General features: G+C 30.4%; 1 non-coding gene across 1 annotated transcript; it reads left to right on the top strand.

Annotated features, from left to right (window-relative positions):
- Positions 1-295: 295 nt before the first annotated feature.
- Positions 296-368, top strand: Trnaa-agc (transfer RNA alanine (anticodon AGC)). The gene has a single exon. It is a non-coding gene; the product is annotated as a tRNA-Ala (tRNA).
- Positions 369-6,794: the final 6,426 nt, after the last annotated feature.

Below are 6,794 nucleotides of genomic sequence, written 5' to 3'. Positions count from 1 at the left end.
TTCCGAAAAATATACAAAAACAACTACATTCGCACCTATGTAAGTAGGTGTGTGTACATTTGACCAACATTTTATACGAACAGACTTATCAAGTCAAATCCTCTAATCACGTGTTGTTGTGAACATTAAAAACTCGAACATGTCACGTATAAATAATTCGTTTCGCATTCAGGTAACAGTAGTTGGCCCATGCAAATAGATAAATAAATACATATAAACTCATATAAAAATAAGTATTCTTTTTTTTCATAGGTAAGCATGGTTAATGTTTGTCTATAGTCATGTCTTTTCAACTGGGGATGTAGCTCAGATGGTAGAGCGCTCGCTTAGCATGTGAGAGGTACGGGGATCGATGCCCCGCATCTCCATTAATACAGTTATCAATTTATTTTAAATGTATTAGAAAAAAAATTAAAAAAAACTTCCATTTTTAATTAAAAAATCCTTTTAACGTATTATAACAGATTATCGCCCTCAAAAAAGGCTTACAACTTGAAATTTATCCTGAAAGTAAATAAAAACAGATTGAAAGAAATTACTTTGTATCATGACATTTTTATGCTAAATGGCGATTATGGAACAATCTTTGTGATTAAAGAATTTATAATTCTAACAATTGAACAATGTTCTTAGGACTCCAAAGTGTATTTTAAGCCCATTATTTTTTTTTTATCGAAAATAGACGAAGACTATTTTTGTAGTAATAAGAACCAGTTCTTAAAGGAAATTTTCCGAGGATTCTCTATTATAATCTTTTTCCAAAAGAGATATATTTATATATATGTACGTTTATAATTTATTCTTCACTCCAATTAAATATTTTCCGATCTTATAGCTCAATTATAACATCAATTATTTGCTTATAGTATTATGGCTTATTCGTATTTTACTAAAGTTTTGTGCGAGTGAGTTTTTCAAGTTTGAAAACTGAAGAGTAGTATGATTCATCAGAATCGCCCCAATCGGGAATAGTAGACCCTTTTAACAGTTATCCAAGTAGTCGATGTAGATCAGACCTTATGAATTCTAGAATCACTTTTTCGAATCAGCTTCTCACTGACTGGCTAGGAAGGTTTTAACCAGCTTTTGCAACGAATGTAAGTAAAAAACCTCTTCCGACATCAAATCAGAGAAGGAAGACAGTAAAGAGGCACGCAGAAAGAGTAACATTCCCCAACCCATATTCGAAACTTTGGCATTACAGAATCTATACCTTTACCTATGTACATAAATCTACCTAAGAATACGCTGCAGCTATAGACCTATGGCAATTATTTGTGACTTAAGCAAGATATTTGTGACTTAAAAACATAAAATTATCATTTCGGAACAACTCAATCCAAATAAAACATGAATGAGTGTTTAGGAATGGCTACCGAGTTACAGGCCTTTAGCGGTGAGGTGGGTTTAAAATTTCAAAATTTTGAAACAAACAAATCTCTTATTAAATAGTGCTTAAAATACTATCCAAAAATATCAAATCAATCCGAGTGATATTCTAAGAAATATATAACCCTTGGATGTTCCGTCCATGAGGCCACATCAGAATGATTATAAAACTTCAAACGCATTTATCTCAAAACAAAATTTTTGAAGTCGGTGGACACGATTTCTCGGTTTTATTCAAATTTTACACACATCTTTGAAATAACAATATCTAATTAATGAACGAAGAATTTTTATTTATTTCTATAACAACTATTTTTTTCGAGCCATATATATGTATGCTGAGAATTTGACCAAAAAAGTACGTTTTTTGGTTTAAATTGTGTCAAAAATTTAAATTTCAATATTTTTTTCCTTCGTTCATTAACTGGATTTTTCCAAGTACTATCGAAATATTTTTGGTTTATTGCTTTTAAATGAATTAAATAAAAATGTCACAATTTAAATATGCAACTTTGATATGATGAATTGTTTAAGTGAAATATATGATTTTATATAATAAAAAATATTGTAAAAATACCCTTGTTTTTGGCCCCTGAAACCCACCTAACCACTTAATCGAAAAAACAAGTTCATTCCGTAAAACTGAGGATGTTATGCTAATCTGGCTAATACTGGGAATAGAATAGATTCCCAACTCAGTCTCACTACAGTTGGTAACAGAGAAAAAGGGTCCCACAAAATATTTCGAATTGGATCTAATTTGCAAAATGAGGAAGTGACAGGTGAACTCAGCCTGTAGTTATATCTATTAGAGTATCAATCAGGAAGAAAGCAACACCAAAAGCAGCGTCATGATCGGGAAGGACCTCTCCGAGCCGGTCGATACCAAACGTGGTTTCAGACAAGGTGACTAACTGTCGTGTGACTTCTTTAACCTTATGCTGGAGAAAATGATACGAGCTGCAGAGCTAAAAAGAGAAGGTACAATCTTCTATAAGAGTGTACAGCTGCTGGCATACGCCGATGATATTGATATAATCGGAAGCAACAACGGCGCCGTTATTTCTGCTTTTTCCCGCCTGGATAAGAAAACGAAGCGTTTGGGTCTGGTGGTGAACGAGGACAAGACGAAATATCTCTTGCCGTCAAACAAACAGTCAGCGCATTCGCGTCTTGGCTCCAATGTCACTGTTGACAGTCATAACTTCGAGGTCGTAGATAATTTCGTCTACCTGGGAACCAGCATTAACAGCAATAACAATGTCACCCTGGAAATCCAACGCAGAATTACTCTTGCCAACAGGTGTTACTTTGGAATGAGTAGGTAATTGAAAAGTAAAGTGCTCTCTCGACGAACAAAAACCAAACTCTACAAGTCTCTCAACATTTCCGTCCTACTTTACAGTGCAGAAGCGTGGACGATGTCAACATCCGATGAGACGGCACTAGGAGTTTTCGAGAGAAAGGTTTTGCGGAAGATTTATGGTCCCTTAAACATTGGCAACGGCGAATACCGCTGAAGATTGACTGATGTGCAGTATGTGTTATTCGACGACATAGACATAGTCCAGCGCATAAAAAGACAGCGGCTACGCTAGCTAAGTCATGTTGTTCGAATGGACGAAAGTGCTCCAGCTCTGAAAGTGTTCGACCTGGCTAACCAATTGGCGTCAAACTGCCCGAAGGAGAGATATGTGACGCGCTGTTGTGGACTCGGCTCTAACCGCTGCCAGTTAAGAAGAAGAAGATGTAGGCGAAATTAAGCAGAAAGAATTTTATGTTAATTCTGTACACTCTCTACAACAGTAAATAACAAGCCAACCACCAATAAGAAAAATTCGTCGAAAAAAGACCTTTTTTATGAATTTTTTTAGAAAAAATTATTGCTGTAGGTTTATTTTACTTATTATTATATGAAAGTACAACATTTGAAGGATACTAAAAGTTTTATCGAAAAATAGCGAGGAATAACGGATTTATCGTTGATCTCTGCAGGCCCCCGCAAAGAAGTTGTTGTGCGGTGACCAGCCTACAGCATCACTGGATCATCCGAAACCAAAAAATCAAAATGCTTTCTTTAGTTTATTAGTTTATCTTCAAATTGGCGTCGAGTTTTTTTAATCTTTCAATTTTTCAATTTTTGGTGTCATTTTCAAGCCAAAATGAGGATTTTAGACGAAAAAGTCGACCTATTTGTTATTGTAAAATTGTTAGTAATTAAAATTTTTGGAAAAACTCGACGTCATTCGAGAGCTATATATATGTAGAATATTTGTTCAAAATTTCAAAACGATCGCTGCAGTAGTTTTTTCTATAGGCTGGTCACCGACTTTAAAAATGACATATTTGGGAAAATCGATTCAAAGTTTTGTACACTCAGCGCAGATAGCTGGAGGTACCGTTATTCAACCTGCTGTAACTTCGTTAGTTTTTCTCCGAATGACCTAAAATTTTAACACAATATTCTTGAGATGTTGATGGTTCCTTAAAAAATTTATAAAAGAATAATGAAAAACGCAATTTGTCAAACCTTACCCCCCCTTAAGTAACTGAAATATCAAAAAATGCTGAAAGAGAAGAGGCAACACAATTTGTAAATAAAACAAGTGAGTTTTAAGTTTTTCATGTTTTTTATTGCATTTTTTTATAGATTTTTTACGTTTTTTTACACTTTTAAGTTTTTAACATTTTTTTGTGTAGTTTTTTTTTGTATTTAAAGTTAGTTTGATTTTTTTTTTTTTGTATTATTGAATTAAGCCTTTATAAGAATTTGTATTTGTTTTGGTTTTTTGTTTTGTTTTTGTTTTAGTTTTTTTTTCTTTCGTTTAAATTAATTTATAATTAGAACTATCACTTTTAGGTAAACTTACATACAATAATATTAAAAAATATATATATGTATTTATGTATAACTACTATATAGATGTATATAGTACAACATAAGAAGTTATATAAGTTTCCATTTAAACGCAAGTAAATAGGAATAAAAAGTGTGTATTAAACAATTAAAGAAAAAAATATATATATATATGTATGTGTGTGTGTGTATGTAACTAAGGAAGCAAAATATATATATATGTATTATATTATATATAAAAAAACCTACAACAAATACTAACTGTTAGTTAGCGTGTGTGTGTTTATAGCTTTGCATTTATTTATGTTTTCAACTTTTTGGTTTAAATTTTATTTAATTTAATTTTGTTTTGTTTGTTTTCGAAATTTTCATTTTATGCTTTTTGGATATCAAATGTTGTTTTTGCAAATATCTGTTCTGCACTGCACACATGCAGTCTGCTGTATGTGGTTGGGCGTGGCAGCGCGCAGCTAAAAGACCGAGGCAACAAGTGCTGCGCAACGCCACTACCTGACCAACACAGCCGGCCGCACGGTGTGACAGTGTTGACTACTATTTTTATTTAATTTGTATATAATTATTTTTTGTTTTTGTATTTATAATTTTGTAATTGCAATTATTTTACGTTAATTTTGTGTAGTTCGTAAACTTTTCGAATATTTTTTTTTAATTTTATTTTTTTTTTGTTTTTGTTTACAAATTGCAGCAATAATAATAAAATATCTTTTTCACTTCATTTCTATGCACGCTACCGTTAAATTATTTACAAGAAGAAAATAATTTTTATATAAATTTTTAGCCAAAAAAAATTTTTTTTTTAATTACACTAAAAAAACGCATTAAAAATTGTTATAATTTAAGTATATATATTTAAAACAAAAAAAACGTTAATATTCAAATTGTTGTATATATTATTCGTATGTACACAAAAAGTGATTTTTCGTTAATTACAAACGTATTGCAAATATTTTTTTGTTTTTGTTTTTTAGGTTTGTTGCAAACTATATAATAAATGTTGGCATTTTCATTTGTTTAAAATGAAAAGCGCGATTGCTACTTGGTTGCAAATAATTACAAATTTTCTTTTGTCTCCAACGGTTAAGTTACATAGTTAATTCGTTTTGGTAAAAAGTCTCTATATAATTAGGTATATATTTATATTTATTTTTTTTTTATTAATTTATATGTTTGTTTGTATGGGTTTCAACTTTTCGTTACTTGCTTCATTAGTTTAACGCTTTCTGCGTATTTGTTTTTGTTTTGCACTTAAACATATATAAAAAATTAATAATTTTTTTTTTTTCCTCTTTTTTTTAATTAGTGTTATCATTTAGTGTAAACTACTACATATTCTCAGCTCATGACGGTTCATTGATTTAATTTATTTATTTCGTAATTTCGTTTTGGCTACATTTAACGGTTTGCATTTTTTTCTCTGTTATTTCAGCATTTTATTTATAATTATTAATAATTAAATTCAGTAATATTTTTTTTTTTAGATTTTAACGCATAAAATCACTTTTAAATTTTTATTTATTTATTTAAATTTTTTTTTTACTTTTATTTTTTATATTTTTTAATTACTTAATTTTTTTGTTTTTTGTTTCGTTTATATATGTATTCGTTAATTCAAATTTGAAGCAAAAACCAAATGAAAACTTAACATTAATTAACATATAGTATATGTATATAATTTGAAATCGCTTACACAACTAATTAATAAAAAAAAAATAGTTTTAATTATGAAATCATTTGAAGCACAAAAAAACAACAACGAGAAAACACAGACGCCGTTCAAACGTTGCATGACGGCGGGCAAAATATATATGTAAGTGTTATGGAAAATTGGTGTGTGTTTAAATTTGCAATAATGTATGGATTTTCTTGCACAATGACGGCAACAGCTACACACAGTGCATTTTGGAATTTACGTATGGAGCGAAATTTGCAACATTACGGTTTTTTTGCAATTTTTTTAAATTGTATTTTTAATGATTTTTTTTTTTTTTATATGAAAGCGCTATTGTCGGGTGTGCATATACACTGTGTAGTAGTGGTAGGCGGCAGTGTAGGTGTTTTGTGTCAATGTACATACATAGTTGTGGCATGTGGCAATTTGTGATTATACATATATGTATGTGTTGTGAGTGGAATAGTTTTTTGTTGTTAAATGTATTAACGAAAATTAACAATTTTTTTTTAATTTTATGGACTTTTACATACTGTTGAGTACACTAACATTACATACAATATCAATATTTGAAGTAGAGCTTGGGATTCATTATACATTTTTTCTTTAATGCATAGAAATTATGATGCTGCTTTCATCGTGGTTTTTTTAAGTTTTTTATGTCACACGCGCAGTTTGCAACAAGTGTGAAAACTCGGCATATGTTAAGCGCAGCCACCTTTTTTTTTGTTGTTATTGTTATTATTATAAGTTGTTGTTGTTACTCTCTTTTAAATGCTTATAACTCTACAGCTGTCTTATATTCAATTTAGTTAGGTTAGTTTAGGTTAGCCTAACCTTCAATTTAGTTACCTCCTC

The sequence above is a fragment of the Zeugodacus cucurbitae genome, chromosome 2 (genome assembly GCF_028554725.1).
Source record: "Zeugodacus cucurbitae isolate PBARC_wt_2022May chromosome 2, idZeuCucr1.2, whole genome shotgun sequence".
NCBI classification, from domain to species: Eukaryota; Metazoa; Arthropoda; class Insecta; order Diptera; family Tephritidae; genus Zeugodacus; species Zeugodacus cucurbitae.
Note: the sequence above shows the minus strand (reverse complement) of the source record. Positions and strands in the feature narration are given on the sequence as shown.